At 44.8% G+C, this 26,826-nt stretch overlaps 1 protein-coding gene across 5 annotated transcripts in view; it reads right to left on the minus strand.

Moving 5' to 3' along the window:
• HTR1E (5-hydroxytryptamine receptor 1E) overlaps nucleotides 1–26,826 on the minus strand; it is a 398,512-nt gene that overhangs the window by 98,529 nt on the left and 273,157 nt on the right. The window lies entirely within an intron of this gene.

Below are 26,826 nucleotides of genomic sequence, written 5' to 3' on the forward strand. Positions count from 1 at the left end.
AAGTTTGTGAACCTTTCAGAATTTTCCATATCTCTGCATATATCTGACCTAATACTAGATCAGATTTTCGCATAAGTTCAAATAGTAGATAAAGAAACGAAATCAAACAAATGCGTCAAAAATATTAGACTTTCTTTCTTGAGTAAAATAATCAAATATCATATGCCTATGAGTGGCAAAAATATGTGAACCTTTGTTTTAGTGTCTGGTGTGACCCCCCTTATTAAGCAATAACATCATCTAAACATTTCCTATAGTTGTTGATAGTTTTGCATATCGGCTTTTAGGAATTTTAGCCCATTCCTCCCTAGAAAGCAGCTTCAACTCTATTATTTTGGTGGGTTTTCTCAATTCAGGGCTGAACTGCACACATCATGTTCTTCCATCACATTTGTATAAGAGTAAGGTCAGGATTTTGACTTGGCCATTCCCAACCTTAACGTTATTTACATGTAATATTGGATCACTTTACTGAAAAAAATTGCAAAATCTAATATTTTTGACTAATTTGATTTGGTTTTCCTTATCAACTTTTAGGACTTACTGTATTTTTTGCTTTATAAGACGCGCCCCAAATTTTGAGGAGAAAAATAGGAAAAAACTTTTTTAATAACATGGTGGTGCTTCTTATAAATCCAGGCGTCTTATTGCTTACCGGGGTGGGGGGAAGTGGGGTCCCAGGGTTACTGCTGGAAGAGGCAGGAGTGGAACGTTGCTGCTAGGATGAGGGGATGTTTTGATGTGCGGGTGTCCGATGCTGCCGCTGTGCTATGTCCCCAGTGTTGCTGGGTGTTGTTGTCACCGCTCTCTGTACCTAGTGCTGCCGGGTGCTGCTGCCCGCTCTGTCCCCCAGTGCTGCCGCCACGCTCTGTACCTGGTGCTGCTGCCCGCTCTGTCCCGCGGTGCTGCCGGGTGCTGCCGCCGTGCTCTGTCCCCCGATACTGCCGGGAGCTGCTACCGTGCTCTGTCCCCCGATGCTTGCCACGTCTCGCTCTGTCCCGTGCTGTGTGGGGGGCTCTGCCGGTCCATCCATGCTTGCTTGCCCTGTGCGGTGGATTGTTTCCGGGAAAATGGCCGCTGCACAAGCGCAGATGGAGATCTCGGCACTGAAATCTCATAAGGAAAATGCTGAAGGGCTCACAAATCTTCAAGCACCACAATATCGTGCAGTCTATGGATAGATAATTCGAAATACTACTGAGGTAGGGTAGTAAGTAGTGTATGCCGCTTGCTCATTGTGTGGAAGAGGTGATGGCTATAAGCAATATGTTGCAGGTTCCATTTCTCTGTCCTGCATCCAGATAATCTTTTATTTTTTCAATAGAGGTCAATAGCAAGATCATGCATTTGTGTAGGCAAATAACTGGCTTTTAAACAGTATCTGTTTTATTTTTTGCAGTTAGTGGGAAAAATAGTATGTCTCAACTGTATGGCAAAAATGTGATGTAAGCCTTAATGGCAGGTCAGATTACATACTTTCACATTGTCGACTGAGTAGCTAGTTTCTTACGTACAGTATATTACAGGGATTTTATGTAGTTTCTGGCAACTTTTAAGCAGAACCTTATCAACAAAACTATTGGAACAGCATGTATATCTTAAACTGTCCTCCCACCTCTTCTCCTGTTCCCTCTTTGACCAGTTACAATCTGGCTTCCGACCGCATCACTCAACTGAAACTGCCCTAACTAAAGTCACTAACGACCTACTAACCACCAAAAGCAAGCGACACTACTCTGTCCTCCTTCTCCTGGACCTGTCTTCTGCCTTCGACACAGTGGACCATTCCCTCCTGCTACAGATTCTCTCATCTCTTGGCATCACAGACTTGGCTCTATCTTGGATCTCATCATACCTAACAGACTGAACATTTAGTGTCTCCCTCTCACACACCACCTCCTCACCTCGCCCCTTGTCTGTTGGTGTTCCTCAAAGCTCAGTCCTAGGATCCCTTCTCTTCTTCATCTACACCTTCGGCCTGGGACAGCTCATAGAATCCCACGGTTTGCAGTATCACCTCTACTCCGATGACACGCAGATCTACCTATCTGGACCTGATCTCACCTCCCTACTGACCAAAATCCCACAATGTCTGTCTGCTATCTCAGCCTTCTTTTCTGCTCGCTTTCTCAAACTGAACATAGACAAAACAGAATTCATCATCTTTCCCCCATGTCACTCTACCCCTCCACAAGACCTATCCATCAATGTCAATGGCTGCTCACTTTCCCCAGTCCCGCACGCTTGGTGCCTTGGGGTGAACCTCAACTCTGCCCTTTCTTTGAAACCACTTATCCAAGCCCTTGCCTCCTCCTGCCGCCTCAAACTCAAAAATATTTCCCGATTCGGCGCATTCCTCAACCATGAAACCACAAAAACACTAGTGCACACCCTTATCATCTCCTGCCTCGAATACTGCAACCTCCTAATCTTTGGCCTCCCCTCTAGCACTCTGGCACCACTCCAGTCCATCCTACAGTCTGCTGCCCAACTAGTCCACCTGTCTCCCCACTATTTCCCAGCCTTCCCCCTATGCCAGGCCCTTCACTGGCTTCCTATTGCCCAGAGGCTTCAGTTCAAAACCCTAACCATGACATACATGACCTACCCGCACCCAACCTTCGATCCTCTCAAGATCTCCTTCTCTACTCCCCCCTTATCTCTTCTTCCCACAACCACATAAAAGATTTCTCCCGTGCTTCCCCCATACTCTGGAACTCTCTACCCCAACACATCAGACTCACACCAACAATGGAAACCTACAAGAAGAACTTGAAGACCCACCTGTTCCGACAAGCCTTCAGCCCGCAATGATCCTCAGTCTACTGAACCACCGCACAACCAGCTCTACCCTCTCCTAGTTTATCCTCACCCATCTCTGTAGACTGTGAGACCTCGCGGGCAGGGTCCTCTCTCCTTCTGTACTTATGTGTCCCTTGTCTTACACATGTTTATTGTACCTGTCCATAGTTCCCCTTTTCACATGTAAAGCGCCATTGAATAAATGGCCCTATATAAATGTATAATAAAAAAAATAATAATAATAATAATAACAGTCTTTGTGCAAGCCACTTTGCTTAGCACAGAACGCTTTGATGTTCACACTTTTACAGAGTTCAAATCACTGCTATTGACCCCATAAAAGCTTATGTTAATCTCTCACAGTGGCATATTTAAAAACTGTGGTCTTAAGAGCACCTGATTGTAGGCGAAAAGCAGTCTCCTCCTAATGTAATCACAGAATGCTGATAGCTATGGGGATCTTCAGCAAGCTATGGCAGACTACCATATTGTTGATACTCCTGTAAGGGGTCTATGAAAAATGATTAAAAGAGAACTCTAGAAATTGTAATGACGCGCACTTTAATATGCAATTTAAAATAACGACATAAAAAAAGGAAAACATTCAGTATCGCTGGATACGTAAAAGTCTGATTTACCAAAAAAAAAAAAATATTTACGTTGTATGGTAAACAATCTATGCACTTCTGAAAAAATAATGTAATAAAAATTGATCAAAACTTCATATGTATGCCAAAATTGTAATAGCAAAAATGTCACTTCAACAAAAAATATAACAAGCATTATGCTAAAAAAGAGAATGTATAGCATCTCCAAAATCAAACAATGATCTTATTCTGCTATGCAAAAATGTATATTACTGAACACGAGGTTCTTCATTTAATATTCTGATCAGAATGTATGAAGCCCAGTGCTATGTCACGGCGAACCTCTCAGTGGGTCCTAACTTTTGTTATTTTAAAGAAGCGACGTTGCGCTCTAACCACTGCCACAGCGACGATGCACCAGTAGGTCGGGCGGCCTGTATCCTCACAGTGTCCATGCTGTAAGACTCCAGACTGCAACTCCCCACAAGTTAGGACCCACTGAGAGGTTCACCGTGACGTGGCAGTGGGCTTCATACAGTCTGTTCGGAATGGTAAACTAAAAACCCCATGTTCAGTTATATTTTTGCCTAGCGGCATTAGATCAATGTATGATTTCTTGGAGGTGCGGTCCATGCTCTCTTTTTAGTGCAAGAATAAAATGCCCTATTTACTATAAATTATACTACTAACATTGTTTCAGTACTGTGAATATCAGCTACTCATTGATGTCTGATGACACAACAGTTAAAAGTTTTATTCCATTAAGTCTTTTAAAGAGAGCAAAGCTTCTCAGTTTCCTACATGCTAGCTGTTGGTGGTGCAATGTGCTCTTACTTGATTAATAGTTTAGACCAATGGATCATTATGTGCTGGACAAAACTGTGCACTCTCTGATGCTCCTATATAAGGCAGTTTTGCTTCTTTATAAAAAAGTTAGTTTTTATTGCATAAATCTTTGCACTCTTCTGTGAAAATATCACAGATCCATGTGTGAGAGTCAAAGCAGGTCTTATTCTAATCTGTGTTTGTGGATAAGAATTGGCTATTCAAGTTTATGGGGATCCGTGAAAACACACAAGCAAATTTGAAGGTTTAGGATTGGCTTATGTTCTGCATCTGTGTATCATGGATCTTTTCATAAAAGCATATGCCCTTCAAGGGTTTTTTTAGTGGGAACAAAGAAATTTCTCAAATGAAAAAAAAAGCACCACTCCAGCATTTTTCTTTATTGCCACTCTGGAGTGGTGACTCTAAATCTAAAGTCCGTGTCCCTGGTCTTATACTTCCCAGCCTAGCAAAACGGAGGACACTTTTCAATGTAAGTGTATGAGAGCCTTGTTCTGGCTCTCATAGACTTACATTGAGCGCTTGTGACCTTTATTTCTGACTTCCAGTCTGTCAGAAGATGCTGTCATAAGTTTGCACCATGGGACTGGAGTGGCGCCAATAAAAGGTAAAGACAACAGTGGGTAAGTATAGCACTGCGATCAGGGACCTTACATTAGTAGCACCACTCCATCGCCTAAAAAACAATCCGCTGAGTGGTGCTTTAAAAAGAGATGCAACATGACAGGGATACAACTCGGAGGACACATGAAAAAAAATGGTCCATTTCCTAAAGGTGGTAAAATTTACAATGAAGTGTGAATGTAGCCTTAGGCCAGTGTACCGGTTTTTCTTTCAGTCAGACTTCTGATATATGGTTCACTTTGTGAAAGGAAACTGTCAACAGGTTCAAACAGTCCTACAGGAGAACCAGAGCATCCCCCTGTGCAAGAGTGGACAACCATGACATGAGCAGTGTGTAGCATAGTATATTTAATGTAACATGTACAAATAAGGGCAGCATCTTATCATTCATCTAACAAACTACCCAGTTTATTATTATATAGAAACTTAGGCACATTTGTGTGCATGGAGCTGAACAATGGGCGCCAAGAATCCATGTCCCTGGTGGGCCTTTGACTGACTGTCAATATGTCTTTTAGAAAATTAAGATCCTAAACAGCTGGAAGTTTGCATTCTGTTAGAGACAAGTTGCTCATTTTTTTGGCAAACGTGGTGTCACAATCCATTTTTCATGGTCTGGATTAAAAGGCTGTTACAGGTGCTAGTGGCTATTGTCTTTAAGCAGTCAACTCCATTGGAAAAATGTCCTTTCTTTGAATATCCTTCATTGTAGTTACTTAAAGTTCTCTGTGCATTGTCTAAAGCCCTTTTGAACTTGCAAAGAACTATAGGAACAAAAACAATAAAGAATACTTTTATTCCAGTAATATCAGTTCACCTATTCTTAATACTTTGAAAGTGTCTCCTAGAAACTATTGTTAGCTTTGGTGATCTTTTGTGGATTCTTACAGCTAAAATATTTAACCTCAGTATTACATGTGATCTGAAGACACTTCTGAGTAGAAAATGTCATACTTGAAACATGCAGCGCACAATGACTGTTACAGAATATAGAGTTTACTGAGAAAATCTTTGTGAAATGAAATAACATAACCTAGCCCCATTTTAGTTGGATATGTCAATGTCAGGATGGATTCAGACGAGCATATGAAAAACTCAGATTTTCATCCAGAAAACTAGGGGGATTTTCATCTATAATAATCTTCTTTATTTTTTATATAGCACAATCTTATTCTGCAGCACTTTACATACATTATCATCACTGTCCCTGATGGGGCTCACAATCTAAATTCCCTATCAGTATGTCTTTGGAATGTGGGAGGAAACCGGAGTGCCCGGAGGAAACCCACGCAAGCACGGGGAGAACATACAAACTCCTTGCAGATGTTGTCCTTGGTGGGATTTGAACCTAGGACTCCAGCCACCGTGCTGCCCACATCTATATTATCATCTGTGTGCCATCCATGTGCCTGTATTTTACATCGGTTTGATATTAGTGTATCATCCATATTTATACAGCAACACTTTAAAATGTACGTGATCTCATACAGTTTACTCTGTTAATAATGTCAATGTATCCTTTCAGACGAAATAGATCCTTCTCCTCCAACAGTTTATGCGGAATCACATGTTTTTGAGTTGACCACAGAAATAACTAATTTTGCCCCAGTGGATCTTTTAGCAACACATATAGTCTGTGCTGTGTATAGCTGATGCCAGCAACCTCCTCCTCTGATGACTTTAACTTCACATCACCATTGTCTGGTTCCCATGTTTTGTCCAACATAGAATCATAATCTTTTTTATTGTCATCCCTGATTTGGTGGACAAGTGCGTCCATTTGTTAAAGTGTCAATGCTCCTTTCTTTCTCCACCTGGTTTCACCCCGATATTTGCCCTGGGTCAGAGTTTCATGAAACAAAACGCGACCATAGCGTGCGGTCGGCCATGAGGTCGGCGACCAGAGCGCCAAAGTTGCATTTCAAATGATGCTTCCAGCGCCCTTTTTCAGCCAATGATGGAGGACGCACACTGTGGGCAACGCGATGACATGGGCATCGGTCACCACCATCTTTGAGAAGGGCATGCAAGTGATTGGCTTGCTTTGTGTGGTGTCACAGGGGCTATAAAAGGGTGTGCATGCCGACCACCATCTTACTTCTGCCGATATTAGCATTAGGGAGAGGTTGCAGCTGCTGATTCTGAATAAGGGAGAGCGTTAGGCAGGGAAGAAGAACAAAAAAACTGCTTCTGCTGTTAGCGATTTCCACTGTACAACACAACAGATTGTGTGCAGTGACAGGGGAGGATATATTTTTTGTTCATCAGCTCTGTTGGTTATTAAGCTGCCTTATAAGGCTCCCTGATAGCTGCATTGCTGTTTGCACACTGCTGTACAAACTGCTTTTTTAAAAGCAAAAATACTTTTCTTCCTCTTTTCTGCACAGTTACCAAACGTTCATTTTTCCACACTTTTGTGTGCAGCAGTCCTGCTTATTAGGCTGCCTGCTGCCATACTTGGACTGAGAGCATCACTGTCAGCCTCCTAAAATCTCTAGGGAGATTTATATTCTCCCCAATACTATATACACCTTGTACTTTGTCATACACCAGCCTATTTCAGCCTGTCAAATTGAGGTGTAATCTATAGTGGGCCTGATATAATAGTTCAGCCTCCTAAAATCTCTAGGGAGCTTCCAATTCTCCCCAATACTATATACACCTTGTACCTTGTTTTACAGTACCATATAGCTGGTGTTATTTAGGGTACATTTTCCCAAAAATGAGGAAGTATGGTGGAAGAGGCTGTGGAAGTGGGCGGGGATTGCCAGCTGGTACTGATGGTGGTGGGGGTGGTGGTGCATCTGCTGGTAGTGGCAAAAGCACAATAGCACCTAAGGCAGGAGGTGTTGAGCCTGCGTCATTATCTGGCTCCACAAGGCCTCGATGGCTCCCTTTTCTGGGAGTAGGTAAACCGCTTTTAAAGCCGGAGCTTCAGGAACAAGTTTTGGCTTACATTGCTGACACAGCCTCCAGCTCTATCGCCTCCTCTTCTGAAGTTTCAAAAAATAAAAGCACTGAGTCGTCAGTGGAGGCTCTTGGTCGGGAACAACACCTTTCCTTGTGTCCTTCACCCCTACCAAAAGTGAAGGATGCGGCAGACCACACTACAGATTACTCCATGGAGTTCTTTTCACATACCATGCCTGGGTTATCAAGTCAAATCATGAATTCCCCAGTCCAAGATGAATCGGACATGGAGTGCACTGATGCACAGCCACTGCTAGATTTTTCTGCTGGTACATTCACTCAGAGCACTACATTGTCCTCGCAGTGTACTGAACCAGAATCTGACCCTGATGAAACTCAGGTGCCCCTTCCCGCATACTATACCACCTTGCACGGTGACACAGAGGAAGGTGCACATGAAATGAAAGAGGAGGTGATGGATGACCCAGTTGTTGACCCAGATTGGCATCCATTGGGGGAAGTGGGTGCTGCTGCCAATAGCTCAGAAGAGGAGGAGGAGGATCTGCAGCAGGCATCGACATCGCAACAGCTATTATCTGGCAGGCCCGTAGCAGTCCAAAAACGGTTTACAAAAACCCAAAGAGTTGCAGGACAGCTTGGCCAGACGGTCAAATTAGCACAGCGTGCAAGGCCTCAAAATGTCTTCCATTTTAGGAAGAGTGCAGTGTGGCACTTTTTTGAACAAAATCCTAATGGTCAGGCAAAGGTTATCTGTAAGAAGTGCGCAAAGACCTTTAGCGGAGGGAAAAATCAGAGAAATTTGAATACCAGTTGCATGCTTAGACATTTAATCACCATGCACTTGCAAGCGTGGACGGACTACCAAACCTCACGTACCACATGTGCACCTGCTCCGAATGAAGGTAGTCAGCAACGCTACATCGCTTGCCCCACTGTAAGCCCACCAGTTAGCACACCACCAGCAGCAAATGTTGAGGTGTCATCACAAGGTCAAAGCAGTCAGGGAATCACAATGTTATTGCTACGAAAGACTGAATCTAGGCCATCAGAAAGACCACCAACAACATCACCAACCCTCTCTCAGTCCGCCATGTCCACCGCTAGTTCCACCATATGCAGCTCTCAAGTCCAGCTCACCCTACCAGAGACTCTCAGTAGGACAAGAAAGTACTCATCCTCTCATCCGCGTACACAGTGTTTGAACGCCCACATTGCCAAACTAATCTCGCTAGAGATGATGCCCTACCAGTTGGTTGAAAGCGAAGCTTTCCGCGAGCTCATGGCCTACGCAGTACCACGCTATGACCTACCCAGTCGGCACTTCTTTTCTCGAAAAGCAATCCCAGCCCTCCACCTGCATGTGAAAGACCGCATTGTCCATGCACTCAAGCAGTCAGTGAGTGGAAAGGTGCACCTCACAACAGATGCATGGTCCAGTAGGCATAGCCAGGGCCGTTACGTGTCCTTCACTGCGCACTGGGTTAATGTGGTGGATGCAGGGTCCACAGGGGACAGCGGCGGTAGGACATTGCTGCCTAGCCTACGGTATAGGAAACAGTTGGCTGTAGGTGTTCGACCCTTCTCCTCCTCCTCCTCCTCCAGAAGCGAAAGCTCGTCCACAGAGCGCAGTCGCACGAGCACTCCATCCGCAGCTGCCAGTGTTGCACACGAGGTGTCCCTCTATCGAACAGCTAGTGGTAAGTATCAGCAGGCTGTGTTGAAGATGATGTGTTTGGGCGACAGACACACCGCGGAGGTACTGGCCGACTACTTGCAGCGACAAACTGAGTCATGGCTACATCTTGAGGCAGGCAAGGTAGTTAGTGATAACGGCCAGAATTTTGTGGCAGCCATAGCCCTTTCAAAACTCACACATACCTTGCCTGGCTCACACCTTGAATCTGGTGATGCAGTGCTTCCTCAATAATTATCCGGAGTAGAGATGAGCTTCTTTGCCTTTTTTCATGAAACCCGACTTTCGCAAAAGTCGGGTCGAACGAAATCGGTCGATTATCGTGAAAAGTCGAAGGCCGACTGAAACACAAAATCCAATGCAAAAAGTCGGCAGTGAGTGGAGGACAGGAAACACACCTACAGTGCCCATTTTAATGCCAAAAACATCAATTCTAATTATTTAAGCTTGTCATCCTTAATTTACTTTATAATAATAGTTAGACATTGAAAACTGGGGGTTATTTGGCAAAAGTTGTGGGGGGGGTAGGGCTGGCTCCAGATTTTCGTGGGCCCAGGGCCAAAGAGTGTCAATGGGCTCCTTTAGCACATGCTACAATTCATGATCCTCTGATACGGCAGAGAAATAGCAGTATAGTGCAATGAAAAATACTTCACTTCTTACATCACATGACTGATATCCATTTTAAATTCTCCAATACCTCCAAAAATGGACAGTATATTACTCCATACAGTATTATGGCCACCGCATAGTGCTCTATACAGAGTAATGAGGCCCATATATTTCTCCATACAGAATCATTGGTCCCATATAATGTTCCATACAGTATATGATGAGCTCCACATAATGCTACAGTATATGTTGGTCCCCATGGATGATGCTCCACTGTCTTATGGGCCCAAATAATGCTCCATATATAATGGGCCCCATTTCTAATGCTCCAGTGTATAATGGGCCCTGTAAATGCTGCTCCAGTGTCTGATGTCCACCTTTGGAATGCTCCAGTGTATGGTGGGCCCCATATATCATTCTCCAGAGTATAGTGCTCCCCAAAAATTGCTCCCAACCTTTAAAGCAATTAAATTAGTCTCCTCACTAGGGAATCCCTGTACTAGTCTGGACTCCTCGTCATCCCCATCTTCCATCTCTCTGCACTTGGACTGTTTAGGCAGAGGGCGTAGAGATGTGATGTCATCGCGCTCTCTGACCAGAATGCCACTGTCAGGAAACGCGGAAGACATCACGGCGGTGGAGCAGGGAGAGGTATTTCAACTTTGCAAGTGCTGTGATCCTGAGCAAGCAGGGGGGCCCACTCGTTGGTGACGGGACTAGCACAGGGCCCCTCATAGTACGGCGGTGTGTCTGACGGCGGAGACGGGTGGGTGGTCGGGTGGGTGGTGGGCCCTCCCACCGGCAGAGACACTTTTGCGTACTATGAGTGGCCCTGTGCCAGTGCCGTCGCCCATGAGTATGCCCCCCACCTGCTCAAGCAACCTGCACTTTCATCTGCATCTACCTCTTTGTCACCATGTAAGGTGGTATAGTATGCAGGAAAGGGAACCTGAGTTTCATCAGAGTCAGATTCTGGTTGTGTAGAGTGCGAGGGGAATGTAGTGGTCTGGGTCAATGTACCAGCAGAATCAACTAGCAGTGGCTGGGCATCAGTGCACTTGTGGCACCCCCAGGAGTACGGTCGCCACAGTGGCATTACCTTCCTCCTAGGGAGTGTGATGTCATGCTTGGGAGCAACAAAGGATCTCTCTAGCAGTTAAACCAACACACAACACAGTTCCCACTCCAGGCCAGCAGGGAGAGCTCTGAACCTGACTGTTGAGGAGCTGCCCTCTGTGGTCGGGAGGTGGGAAGTTAGGGCAGTCTGTGAAGGGAAGGGGAAGTGTGTATATGTGAGAAGGGAAAGTGGAGGATGAGCAGAGATAAGGCTCACTCCTAGCCGGAGCGCATGGTCCGGATTCTGGTCTCTGAGTTTGTAGGGACACTGACGGTCCTGCAGCAGAAACCGGAGGAAGTAGCAGCTGTAAATGTTCTGTTCCCAACTAAGGCTCGGAGGCCCCAGCAGCAACTTGTGTGAGCCAGAAGGAAAAGGCTACGGCTGCCTGCCATACGAGAAAGTTTCAAAAGAGAGTCAACAGGGGGAACTTCAGTGAACTCAGTACTGCAAGTACCTCAGATAAGCACTAGAACGGAGGCCACACTACCTATCTGCAGAGACAGAATTCCTAATTTGCTTACAGGCTGACCAACTCCTTCTCCATCTGTACTCTGGGTCCTGTACGGAACTTACACTGAAATAAATCATAATATCAAAATATCAGATACCAGTTATCAAACACATCAAATTCATGTCAATCACATTTGCTTAATAACGATGATAATAATTACCAGTACAATCATGTTCATGGAGATCACAAAATAATGTCACTAGTAGTCAGAATGAGTACAATTACATGTTAAGGAAAACAGAACCCAAACCAATTTGCTATTGACCCAATTCTAGCAAATTATTATTTTTACATAATAATATGCACATTACATCAACACACACTCTGGCTTCACCTAATGCATTCATTCAGTAAGCAGGAGAGATTCTCATTTACATATAGACAAACACACACTTTGGGTACCCACACATTTGCATTGCATGACTCAGGTGTAGGTGAACAAGGCTATATCGAGAACAAAAGATTGACATTAACAAACTAGCATTCATTGAAATCATTTAACATATATGTTCTTCAAAACCCAATTTACAGGGGAGCTCCCAAAAAATAAAAATGTTAAAACTCAAAAATAAGTCATAAAATATCATCTTATATTAGGTAGATGGACTCCTTTTTCACTACTGCAGAAATGAACTATTTTACTGTGCACTGTATTTACATGTTAATTAAATGGCCAAGGTGTCTTCTTTTACTCCTGCAAACAAAAGGTTAATTACACACCCCACCCCCAATCCAACATGTAGTGGACTGAAAAGAGAAAAAAAACAATTCCTTTAAAAACCAAGAATGCTAAGCACAGTACCATTAAAATTCAAAAAATGAGTTCATAAAAAATAAAAATATACCAAATAAAAAGTAAAAATAAAAATACCACGTGGACTTTTTATTTGGCTGTGAACCAATTTTATCAAGGGATATCCATGACAAATGCACAAAGCACATACAAAGACAATACAACATTTAGTACAAATAAGTCATCTATTTATCTTGTCAACCCCTCAGTATATTATCAGTCATCTAACTTTAGGTCAGTCTTAAATTCATTGTCTGTACTGTCACTCCCTCTTTTTTTTGTATGTTTCTCTCATGGCTCCCACATACAGAATCATCTTATATCTGCTGTGGTCTTTTGCCTTTTAAAACATCAAGGTGTATTACAAACCCTCAGGTGAGGAATGCACATTTATGCACCACCAAGACCAAACCCAATTCATCATATATCAGCGAGTGCATACGTCACAGTATGCTCACAGGAATATTTCTCTTCATATATCAGCCAGCGCATATGTCACAGTATGCTCACAGGAGTATTTCTCTTCATATATCAGCCAGCACATACTTCATAGTATGCTCACAGGAATATTTCTCTAAGAAAATTATTCAGAACGAAAACAAACATCATTAGACATCAAAAAATGTCAAAACTGTTCAAACAACAATTTTCAGGGATGTTCCACAACCTTTATCTAAAATCTGCATTTAAAATTAGTCCATGAGGGAATCTTGGCAGGGGGTGTAGTATGCCATGGTATTGGAAGAGTGCAAGGGGCAGTTACAGTGGGGCTTTGCATGCCTCCATCAGGTGTCCCACCTCTATCTTTCCAACCCCCTATCTCATTTGTCGCCACCCTCTTGGGTCTGGCGAGTTGCAATTTACCTTTTCTTCTCAGATCTTGCCATCTTCTCAACAGGTCACTAGTAGAGGTCCCATCTATCTCCTGGATTGGAACCGCACAAGCTATCAGGTCAGAAAACAACTCCTTCCTGCTCTTTCTAATTTGGGTATCATCCTCTTTTCTCCTTTCTTGATTTACTCTCTTTATTGTACTATTTTTTGATACTTTTGCTCTCTCTAGAGCAGATAGCTGGGAGATTAAATTGAATGCTGTGTATACAGTAGTGGAATTTCCTATAAGTGCACTGAACATAGTGAACAATGGGGCTTTGTATGACGCTGGGGCACCTTCTATGAGCTTATTCTTCATCAATACTGTCAATATTGCAGCATCTGGTCCCTTCCATTCCTCAACAACAGCAAAATGATCATTCAGATCTGGCAAAGGATTGCGAGTTATGCCACCTATGCATGCGATTTCTCTCAATCTCTGAACTCTATCTGCAAGAGTCTCCCATCGTGTCTGTGGTATTAATTCCATCGGAGAGTCATACACTTGTGCCACAGAATCCCTCACCAAATGCAGCAAAGAGAAATTCTCTGCAGTGTTCCTTGCATGTCTCATTTTTAGACGCACCATAGGATCAATACAAATACTACAAAGTCCTACTGCCTCAAGACGGTTCAAGATTATAGTATCGGCTCCCTGATCCCATAATCTGAGAATCCATGCTAACAAAGGTTCTCCTGCTTGTTGCCTGTACCTGGTAGCTAATTCTGTTAATTCTCCAGCAGTATAATTCCTAGTTTCCTCGGTCATTGAAGCTTCTGCTCCTGTAGCTGCGTTTCCTGCATCCATCCTATCTCCACTACGCTGTGTGACTTCTCTCCTAGTTTTAGTAGTCACAATCGGTCTGGCTTGCTTTTCTTCCTCATGTGTCTCACTGTTACAGCCATCACATTCTAGCAAATCTGACCATTTCTCATGTGCAATCATGGTAATAATCTGTGCAGTACAAATATCTGACACTGGCCGCTGTCTCGTCCTGCGCCTATTCTTATTCACATTTTTCATTACATAAGCTTCAAAATTCCTTTGCATATTGTCATGCTGTTTCATTTGGTCTCTCAAGGCTGATTGCAAGCTAATCCTTTGCTCTATAGCTGTATGCAGCTCTAAACGCAAATTGTCTATCTCCTCCTGTAAGCTTTGAGACACTTGCACACAAATCCATCCAACGGCTGCTGCAGCTTTCTGCTCTTTTGCATCATACCTTGAGAGATCAAATTTGCCAGCCACATCCTGGGGATTTGAGAACTGCTGTCCCTCCATATATTTGTTACATTCCTGTGCCATTGGAGTCCACTTTCCTGGTAATACCCATTCTGGCAAAGATCTGACACTACTCTGAACTGCTTTCCTACTCTTAACAAACTTATTCAATTTTGCAAACATTTTTATTCAAAACAATCCCACTGTTGCCACCAATTTGTATTGTAAGGGTTCCAATGGATTGTAATGAAAAAGAAAATGCTCACACAAGAACTGAATTTACTAAATTGATTTACTTAATAAGTGATAAGATCAAATAATAAACAGTATACAACTATAAATACATATGCATTAATCAGAAATAAGCATTATTCATACATTACAGTATTCAGATAGACATCGACCAGTCATCCTCCAGGAGCCAAAAGAGAGTGAGCACGTGTCCTAGTTCTTTTAAATGTCCAGCTAAAAGGCGTGTCCAGCCCCACCATGTGGGGAATGATGTCACAAGTCAATTGTCCATTGGCTATAAACACTTCCCCTCAATACCTGTTTTAACCAGTATATAATACAGGAAGCTAGAGGAGGGGGCCTCCTGTGTGCCACATGGCAGAAATACAGCAAGCTGGAGGAGGGGCTTCGGAGCACAAGATAACATCCTTGGGAATGTTTAAACACCCAATCTAATTAGGGTAGTTGCCTTGAAATATCAATGGTCCTTTGTTGATGGATAAACAAATGACCAGTAATTTATATTCGTTTATCTTAAGTAAGTTTCAGTGACCTTTTGCTTACCTCATCTCAGTGTATATTATATTAAACTGATTGAAACCATATAAAAATAACTCATAGTATACACCGATTAACCCCACTGCCCTGGCTGGCCACCCACACTCGATGTCAGATTCATCTTGGACTGGGGAATTCACGATTTGACTTGATAACCCAGGCATGGTATGTGAAAAGAGCTCCATGGAGTAATCTGTTGTGTGGCCTGCCACATCCTTCACTTTTGGTAGGGGTGAAGGACACAAGGAAAGGTGTTGTTCCTGACCAGGAGCCTCCACTGATGACTCAGTGCTTTTAATTTTTTAAACTTCAGAAGAGGAGGCGAGAGAGCTGGAGGCTGTGTCAGCAATGAATGCCAAAACTTGTTCCTGAAGCTCCGGCTTTAAAAGCGGTTTACCTACTCCCAGAAAAGGGAGCCTTCGAGGCCTTGTGGAGCCAGACGATGACGCAGGCTCAACACCTCCTGCGTTAGGTGCTATTGTGCTTTTGCCACTACCAGCAGATGCACCCCCACCCCCACCATCATCAGTACCAGCTGGCAACCCCCGCCCATTTCCACGGCCTCTTCCACCATACTTCCTCATTTTTGGGAATATGTACCCTAAATAACACCAGCTATATGGTACTGCAAAACAAGGTACAAGGTGTATATAGTATTGGGGAGAATTGGAAGCTCCCTAGAGATTTTAGGAGGCTGAACTATTATCTCAGGCCCACTATAGATTACACCTCAATTTAACAGGCTGAAATAGGCTGGTGTGTGTATATAGTATTGGGGAGAATTGGAAGCTACCTAGAGATTTTAGGAGGCTGAACTATTATCTCAGGCCCACTATAGATTACACCTCAATTTAACAGGCTGAAATTGGCTGGTGTATGACAAAGTACAAGGTGTGTAGATAGTATTGGGGAGAATTGGAAGCTCCCTAGAGATTTTAGGAGGCTGAACTATTATCTCAGGCCCACTGTAGATTACACCTCAATTTAACAGGCTGAAATTGTCTGGTGTATGACAAAGTACAAGGTGTGTATATAGTATTGGGGAGAATTGGAAGCTCCCTAGAGATTTTAGGAGGCTGAACTATTATCTCAGGCCCACTATAGATTACACCTCAATGTAACAGGCTGAAATTGGCTGGTGTATGACAAGATGGAGGGTGTATATAGTATTGGTGAGAATTTGAATCTCACTATAGATTTGAGGACGCTGAACTAGTATCGCAGGCCCAGTAGAGATTACACCTCAATGTAACAGGCTGAAATTGGATGGTGTATGACAAGGTGGAGGGTGTATATAGTATTGGTGAGAATTTGGATCTCACTAGAGATTTTAGGAGGCTGACAATGATGCTCTCAGTCCAAGTATGGATACAGGCAGCCTAATAAGCAGGACTGCTGCACACAAAAGGGTGGAAAAATGAACGCTTGGTAATTGTGCAGAAAAGATGAAGAAAAGTATTTTTGCTTTTAAAAAAGCAGTTTGCACAGCAGTGTGCAAGCAGCAATGCAGCTATCAGGGAGCCTTATAAGGCAGCCTAATAACCAACAGAGCTGATGCACAAAAATATAGCCTCCCCTGTCACTGCACACAGTGTTGTGTTGTAAGTGGAAATCGCTAACAGCAGAAGCAGTTTTTTGGTTCTTCTTCCCTGCCTAACGCTCTCCCTTATTCTGAATCAGCAGCAGCAACCTCTCCCTAATGCTAAGATCGGCAGAAGTAAGATGGCGGTCGGCGTGCATGCCCTTTTATAGCCCCTGTTGCGCCACACAAAGTCAGCTAATCACTTGCATGCCCTTCTCAAAGATGGTGGTGACCGATGCCTATGTAATTGCGTTGCCCACAGTGTGCGTCCTCCATCATTGGCTGAAAAAGGGCGCTGGAAGCATCATTTGAAACAAGACTTTGGCGCTCTGGTCGCCGACCTCGTGGCCAACCTCACGCTATGGACGGGTTTCGTTTCATGAAACCCGACTTCAGCGAAAGTCGCCGACTTTTGAATTTGACCGACCCGTTTCGCTCAACTCTAATCCGGAGTTAACAGCCTTGCTCCATAAGGTGCACATCCGCCGGTCGCCCGTACACTCCAGTCGTATGCAGAAGCTGCAGCGATTGCTCCACCTTCCCAAGCACTGCCTAATTATCTACGTTGCAGCAAGGTGGAACTCCACCCTGCACATGGTTCAGAGGCTGTGTGAACAGAGGCAGGCTGTAATGCATTTGTGGGAGGATACACGGGCAGGCAGTTTGAGGGCAGACATGGAGCTGTCTGGTGTGCAGTGGTCAAAGTTGAAAGACCTCTGTAAAGTCCTTCAGTGTTTTGAGGAATGCACACGGCTGATAAGCACAGACGACGCCATCATAAGCATGAGCATCCCACTTATGCGTCTGCTCATGTAAACTTTGACGCACATTAAGGAGTAGGCATCTGCAGCCGAGGACGAAGTGGAGGAGGGAAGCCTTGATGACAGTCAGCCATTGTCTGCTCAGGGAACTCTCCTGGACGAGGTGGAGGAAGAAGAGGAAGAGGAGGAGGAGGATGATGGGGATGATTATTTAGGGGAGGAGGATGCTTCTCAGGGGGCAAGAGAAAATGTTGGCGTGGCAAGGTCAGGTACAGGGTTTGTGCGTGACTGGAGGGATGTTGTTTTGCCAGAAAGTGCTCCTCCACCCAGCACTCGCAGTGCATCATTGACACCTGGAACATTGGCCCACATGGGTGATTATGCCTTGCAGATCCTAAAAAGGACCCCCACATTGCCAAAATGATGAACGATGACGACTACTCGTTGGCCAGCATCCTGGATCCACGCTATAAAGGCAAATTCCAAAACATCATGCCACAGGAGAACCTAGAGCTAATATTGGCTAACAAACAAGCAACTCTGGTAAACCATTTGTTTGAGGCATTCCCAGCACACAGCGGCGGTGATGGTTCTCCCACTAGCCGTAGGGGGCAACATGGAAGAGGTGTTCGTGGTGCACACAGCCAAAGTGGCGTTGGACACAGGGGTTTCATGACCATGTTGTGGACTGATTTTTCAAGTACCGCTCACACGACTGGTAATACTGCATCGATTGAAAATGTCAGGACTCTGGACACTTTTGCTATGTTCTGGAATTTTGCCCTTCTCCAAGATGGTGGTCTGGCCTTCATGTGTTCCTGTCTGCTGCCTTTAAGACTCCACCCCAGTCATTAATCAATGCTGGAGTATTCTGCCTGTGTTCCTTTGAGTACTGGGTTGTCCTGGCTTCTCAGCTGCTGTAGCTTGCTGAGGTTGTTCCATTCGTGGTTGCTTCAAGAGACTATACTGCTCTCCCCTGCTGCTGCCCGCTCCACAGCTGCTGCCTGTCTCTGCTGCTCTGCTGTCCTGTTACCTGCTGCCACCTGATCGGTGAGACTTACTGTTTGCTCCGTCCTAAAGAATCTACCGTGTGCTTGCTACTTGTGGTTCTGCGATTCCGGCTGACTCAGCGGCCCTGCCGTGCCCTAACCGGACCAGGGTTAGGGTACCTACTGGATAGACTTTCTGAGAACTATACTGTACTGATAACGGCATCTGTTTCCATAGTGACCGGCTATAACATTCTGGACTTTGTTTCTAAACTATGCTCCAAGCATTCGATACTTTGAAAGGCGTATACCCTGCAACTGGCCGCTGACCTCTAGTGGCAGTTTATTGACTTTTGTGTTTGCCTTGTTCACACTGTGCACGCATGGTTTTGCTGCGTTCTTATATAAACTCGATTCACTTAACTCTGGACTCTGCTGTGATTGTGCTTCTTGCCAAGAAACCCCTGTAGTATCCACTATAATTGTTACAGAAAGTGACAGGAGACAGCAGTTGTCAACTATGGTTACAAACTACTTCTCCTCCCATATCGATGTTCTCCCTCACAGGTCATTCCCCTTTGACTATTGGGCCTGTAAACTGGACACCTGGCCTTAATTGGCACAATATGCCTTACAGGAGCTTGCTTGCCCTGCTGCTAGTGTGCTATCCGAAAGAGTCTTCAGTGCTGCTGGATCAATCCTGACGGAAAAAAGGACCCATCTGTCGACCCAAAATGTTGATGATCTAACCTTCAAATGAACCATGCATGGGTTTCAAAGGATTTTGTCCCACCTTCCCCTGCTGACATGTAGGTTGCCACAAAAATGGCTCGCTTTTGTCCTCCTCTGCCTCGGACTTTTCCAATTCTTCCATTTTCAGCTGCTGAATGTCCAACATCAGCATATGCCATTTTTTCAACATCCCTAACTGGGCTGCCTCCCCCCCAGGGCCGGGGTCACCACCTGGTGCGCACACCCGTGCGAGTGCCGTTGCCCTGGACAGGTGGGTGGGCCCACTCTTGGGCGACGGCACTGGCACAGGGTCCCTCATAGTACAATCAAGTGTCTCTGATGGTGGGGGTGCATACCCGCCGTTAGACACACCGACGTACTATGAGGGGCCCTGTGCCAGTACCGCCGCCCACGAGAGGGCCCCCCTGCTTGCTCATGGCCCCAGCACTTGCAATACTTACCTCTCCCTGCTCCACCGCTGTGTAGTCTGGGCTGTTAAATCCTTCACTGGGACTTCCAATACAAATTTGGTGAACTGATAGATGATGGTTAAGACGTAGCTATGCCCTGTCCTGCTGGGCTCTATCTTCAGATGATCAATGGCTTCCATTTGTTATGGACGTCGACTCACAATGAGATGCAGTGGTGGTTTATCATCAGCTTTCATGGTTTTCCTACTCACAGATGTGTGACATTCCTGCCCACATTTTTAAATGTGTCCTCTCATGCCAATCCAATAGAATCACCTACGGCCTGTGGCTTCTGTCTTTTGCACTCCAAAGTTACCTGACAGATCATGATAGGCAGTGAGGACAATGTCTACATCTCTCCCTGTGATCACAATTTGATGGAGATGAGTAACGGTGATGGGATCCACGGTACTGCGATACAGCAAACCTTTCTTCACAAGTACTGTTTTCGCTGTCTCCACAGGCAAAGTAATTGAGGGTCAGCATCGCCTCTGAGAATTCTCCCAGGAGTTTTTCCTGTGATTAGTAATTCCAAAATTTCTGCAATTACTCGACTTTCCGTCTGTACTTGTATCCATCTAGTTTCCTCTTGTGGAGAGTCTGGACTGTCTTACTGAGACTGAAATATATATGAAGTTTGAAAAATACCCCAACAGTGTATACTGGTGTACGCTTCGAATACATTACCCTTTTTCCACTTTTTAGATTCTTGTCTAATCCATACTGAGGCTGTGAGTGTTTTTGTCAGACTACGGAAATATACACAGAGATTTTTAATGTTTATACTATGCTATATATACCTGGTATCCAGTGATACAGTACCCTTTCTCAACTTTCTACAATCTTGTCTAATCCATCCTGGGCCTGAGACCATCTGAGTCTGCCTCATGATATATAGACATACACTCACTGGCCACTTTATTAGGTACACCTGTCCAACTGTGTGTTAAGACTTAATTTCTAATCAGCCAATCACATGGCGGCAACTCAGTGCATTTAGGCATGTAGACATGGTCAAGACAATCTCCTGCAGTTCAAACCGAGCATCAGTATGGGGAAGAAAGGTGATTTGAGTGCCTTTGAACGTGGCATGATTGTTGGTGCCAGAAGGGCTGGTCTGAGAATTTCAGAAACTGCTGATCTACTGGGATTTTCACGCACAACCATCTCTAGGGTTTACAGAGAATGGTCCGAAAAAGAAAAAAAATCCAGTGAGCGGCAGTTCTGTGGCCGGAAATGCCATGTTGATGCCAGAGGTCAGAGGAGAATGGGCAGACTGGTTCGAGCTGATAGAAAGGCAACAGTGACTCAAATTGCCACCCGTTACAACCAAGGTAGGCAGAAGAGCATCTCTGAACGCACAGTGCGTCGAACTTTGAGGCAGATGGGCTACAGCAGCAGAAGACCACACTGGGTACCACTCCTCTCAGCTAAGAACAGGAAACTGAGGCTACAATTTGCACAAGCTCATCGAAATTGGACAGTAGAAGATTGGAAAAACGTTGCCTGGTCTGACGAGTCTCGATTTCTGCTGCGACATTCGGATGGTAGGGTCAGAATTTGGCGTAAACAACATGAAAGCATGGATCCATCCTGCCTTGTATCAACGGTTCAGGCTGGTGGTGGTGGTGTCATGGTGTGGGGAATTTTTTCTGGGCACTCTTTGGGCCCCTTGGTACCAATTGAGCATCGTTGCAACGCCACAGCCTTGTTGAGTATTGTTGCTGACCATGTCCATCCCTTTATGACCACAATGTACCCAACATCTGATGGCTACTTTCAGCAGGATAATGCGCCATGTCATAAAGCTCGAATCATCTCAGATTGGTTTCTTGAACATGACAATGAGTTTACTGTACTCAAATGGCCTCCTCAGTCACCAGATCTCAATCCAATAGAGCATCTTTGGGATGTGGTGGAACGGGAGATTCGCATCAGGGATGTGCAGCCGACAAATCTGCGCCAACTGTGTGATGCCATCATGTCAATATGGTCCAAAATCTCTGAGGAATGCTTCCAGCACCTTGTTGAATCTCTGCCACGAAGAATTGAGGCAGTTCTGAAGGCAAAAGGGGGTCCAACCCCTTACTAGCATGGTGTACCTAATAAAGTGGCCAGTGAGTGTAGATTTTTAATGTGTAAACTATGCTACATATATACCTGTTATCCGGTGATACTGTACCCTTTCTCAACTTTCTACAATCTTGTCGAATCCATACTGGGCCTGAGACCGTCTGAGTCTGCCTCCTGATTAGAGATGATCGGTGTTCGAGTCGACCTGTTCGCCAAGTTCAAATTCGAGCTGTTTTGGGCGGTGTTCGAGCCATTCGTCGAACTCGAACACTTTGCTTAGAATTCGGCTGTTCGAGGTTCCGTTCGAGAACGGTTCGTTCACCAAATGCGTAACTTTATTTTCACATTAATAATGGTTTTCAATGTTAATAGACAGTTTCATGGCATAGTAGCGGTGTCTGGTAGCCAGCGGTGTAGTGCACCTGTCAAGGAGCTACACCGTGTGTGTTTCTAATAATTTTTCACCGCATCTTGTCCAGAAAATCCTTTTGGGCCTTGTAGCACTGTCTGCTACTCAGCAGAGGAGGCCACCCGTGAACCTAGCTATGCCGCCTGTTTATGAAAGAACCAGATTTTGACTGCATTTAGCCCAATTAATACTTTGGACCTAGTAACAGTGTCTGCTACTCAGCAGATGAGCCCACCCGTGAACCAAGCTGTGCCGCCTGTTTATGTAAGAACCATTTTTTAACTCCATTTAGCCCAGTGAATACTTTGATGAGCAGTAGACACAGGTACTAGGCCAAAAGTATTCTGGGCTAAATCGAGTTAAAAAATGGTTCTTACATAATCAGGCGGCATAGCTAGGTTCACGGGTGGGCTCCTCTGCTGAGCAGTAGACACAGGTACTAGGCCCAGAGGAGCCCACCCGTGAACCTAGCTATGCCACCTGTTTATGTAAGCACTGTCTGCTACTCAGCAGAGTTGCCCACCCGTGAACCAAGCTATGCCACCTGTTTATGTAAGAACTGCGTGCTATTCTGCAGAGGAGCCCAGCTGTTAAGCAAGCTACAGCACCTGTGGTTTGGACACTTAATTTTTTCACATTCTTTCTGGAATGCCGGTTAGGCCTAATTCCGGAATTCTGGTTGACCTGCACTTACTGGGAAATCCTCGTTCGTGGGGAAGAATTGGAATCCCAGATCCCCATCACTAATGGGGTTCAGTGGGTTATCCGCACCTGTAAGCGACACACGCTGGTTAGAGTTGAGCGATACCGTCCGATACTTCAAAGTATCGTATCGGATGGTATCGGCCGATCTTTAAAAAAAGTATCGGTATCGCCGATTCCGATACCGGAAGTCCCATTCAAGTCTATGGGACTTCCGGTATCGGAATAAGAAAAACCCTTTCCTGCCCTTGTACAGCCTCTCTGGGGTCTGTACGGGCCTTTCGGGGGGCTGTGCCGGCCTGCCAGGGGGTCTGTGCAGGCTCCGGTGGTCTGTGCCGGCCTGCCGGTGGTCTGTGAAGGCTCCGGGGGGCTGTGCCGGCCTGCCGGGGGGCTGTGCCGGCCTGCCGGGGGGCTGTGCCGGCTCCGGGGGGCTGTGCCGGCCTGCCGGGGGGCTGTGCCGGCCTGCCGGGGGGCTGTGCCGGCCTGCCGGGGGGCTGTGCAGGCTCCGGGGGTCTGTGCAGGCATCGTCCGATGGGACTACAAGTCCCATCTGGCGATGCCTGCTACCATGACAGTGATTGACACATTAGCCAATGATGGGACAGTAGTAGTCCCATCATCCGGCTAATGTGTTAAATGTAAAAAAAAAAAAAAATAAAAAAATTACATGCTACATACATACAACATGCATACTACATACATGCTACATTCATACTACATACTACATACATGCTACATTCATACTACATGCAACATACATACTACATATATACTACATGCATGCTACATACATACTGCATGCTACATACATACTACATACATACTACATACATACTACATGCATCATACATAACACATATATACTACATGCATGCTACATACATACTACATGCTACATACTACATATATACTACATGCATGCTACATACTACATGCTACATACATACTACATATATACTACATGCATGCTACATACATACTGCATGCTACATGCATGCTACATACATACTACATACATACTACATGCTACATACATGCTACATACATACTACATACATACTACATGCTACATACATACTACATATATACTACATACATACTACATGCATGCTACATACATGCTACATACATACCACATACATAACACATATATACTACATGCATGCTACATACATACTACATACATACCATATACATACTACATGCATGCTACATACATACTACATGCATGCTACATATATACTACATGCATGCTACATACATACTACATGCTACATACATACTACATATATACTACATGCATGCTACATACATACTACATGCTACATACATACTACATATATACTACATGCATGCTACATACATACTACATATATACTACATGCATGCTACATGCATGCTACATACATACCACATATATACTACATACATACTACATACAATACATTCATACAATACATACATAGACATACAGTACATATAACATAGAGTAACATACTTACCAATACTTGTCACATTGTTCCCCGAAGCCATTGTCTTTCCGGAATAAATATTAACATAACAAACCACAAAAATACTCACCCACGATCCGAAGCAGTCCACGAGTGTGTCCCACGACGATCTTGGGTAGAGAACTGCAGCATCAGCTGTTGCTGCCGTTCTCTACTGGCTGCAGGAATCCAATGACGGAAGGTAGGTATCCTTCCGCACTGTATTCCTCCGCCACTTAAAAAAAAAAAAAGTCCCTAGTCTCACTTTATGCCATTGCTGTGTGGGAAATTCCCACGCAGCAATGGCATAAAGTGAGACTAGGGACTTTTTTTTTTTTAAGTGGCGGAGGAATACAGTGCGGAAGGATACCTACCTTCCGTCATTGGATTCCTGCAGCCCGTAGAGAACGGCAGCATCATCTGATGCTGCAGTTCTCTACCCAAGATCGTCGTGGGACACACTCGTGGACTGCTTCGGATCGTGGGTGAGTATTTTTGTGGTTTGTTATGTTAATATTTATTCCGGAAAGACAATGGCTTCGGGGAACAATGTGACAAGTATTGGTAAGTATGTTACTCTATGTTATATGTACTGTATGTCTATGTATGTATTGTATGTATGTAGTATATATGTGGTATGTATGTAGTATGTATGTAGCATGCATGTAGTATATATGTAGTATGTATGTAGCATGCATGTAGTATATATGTAGCATGTATGTAGTATGTATGTGGTATGTATGTAGCATGTAGTATGTATGTAGCATGCATGTAGTATGTATGTGGTATGTATGTAGCATGTAGTATGTATGTAGCATGCATGTAGTATGTATGTAGTATGTATGTAGTATGTATGTAGCATGCAGTATGTATGTAGCATGTATGTAGTATGTATGTAGTATATATGTAGTATGTATGTAGTATGTATGTAGCATGCATGTAGTATGTATGTAGCATGTAGTATGTATGTAGCATGCATGTAGTATGTATGTAGCATGCATGTAGTATGTATGTAGTATGTATGTAGTATGTATGTAGCATGTAGTATGTATGTAGCATGCATGTAGTATGTATGTAGTATATATGTAGTATGTATGTAGTATTTTTTTTTTTTTTTTTAACATTTAACACATTAGCCGGATGATGGGACTACTACTGTCCCATCATTGGCTAATGTGTCAATCACTGTCATGGTAGCAGGCATCGCCCGATGGGACTTGTAGTCCCATCGGACGATGCTTGCACAGACCCCCGGACATCAGCACAGCCCCCCGGCAGGCCGGCACAGCCCCCCGGCAGGCCGGTACAGACCCCCACAGGGTGCACAGCCCCCCGGCAGGCCGGCACAGCCCCCCGGCAGGCCGGCAGAGACCCCGGGCAGTCCACACAGCCCCCCGGCAGGCCGGCACAGCCCCCCGGCAGGCCGGCAGAGACCCCCGGCAGGCCCGAAATGACGGCGCATCATGATGCGCACACACCGCGCATCATGATGACGTCAGGCCGTCAATCAACTGAACTTCCGATTCCGATGCCGAATTCCGATATTGAAAAAATATCGGAAGTCGGTATCGGAATTCCGATACAGCAAGTATCGGCCGATACCCGATACTTGCGGTATCGGAATGCTCAACACTAACGCTGGTCCTTTCAGTGTAGCGTGCATGCAGCCCTGGACATGTAAGGGCATGACAGACCTGTTATTGCTCGATGTCGCGTGCCAGAGCCTCGCGTGTCCCTCTAGTAAGCTGGATGCGGACCGCGGGGGCATGCCGGAGTCTCATTCGCTAACGGAATTAAGCTGACAAACCGCTAGCACAACTAAAAACGGCCAAGCACCACCACCCACAGAATCGACAAAGCTTGCAATCTGTCCATCTTTTCCGTGGCTGGCATGGTTGAGGTTGCCCGTGTGGAGTCCAATTAAGCCGCAGGCTCCACTCCTGGTGGTGCCCTTCTGGACATTCCTTTAAGGTTCAGCTTTGCAACCATACTGTCCCCGAAACCAAACACTTTGCCTTCATGGACGCTGTTCGGAGGGTCGTGGGAATAACGCCGCCCGATCGGCAGTTGGCATAATTTATGGTGGGAAGTCCGATGGTATATGATCGTCTTCGATTTTATAATTCTAGATTTTTTTTATTTTAGATTTTTAATCCAGCCTTTCTTGACATTCCTATATCTGTGTCTCCTCCTCCTCTTTTTACTCCTCAACCTCTTT

Source organism: Dendrobates tinctorius, unplaced genomic scaffold, assembly GCF_039654945.1.
Source record: "Dendrobates tinctorius isolate UK_male_01 unplaced genomic scaffold, ASM3965494v1 ptg000111l, whole genome shotgun sequence".
NCBI classification, from domain to species: Eukaryota; Metazoa; Chordata; class Amphibia; order Anura; family Dendrobatidae; genus Dendrobates; species Dendrobates tinctorius.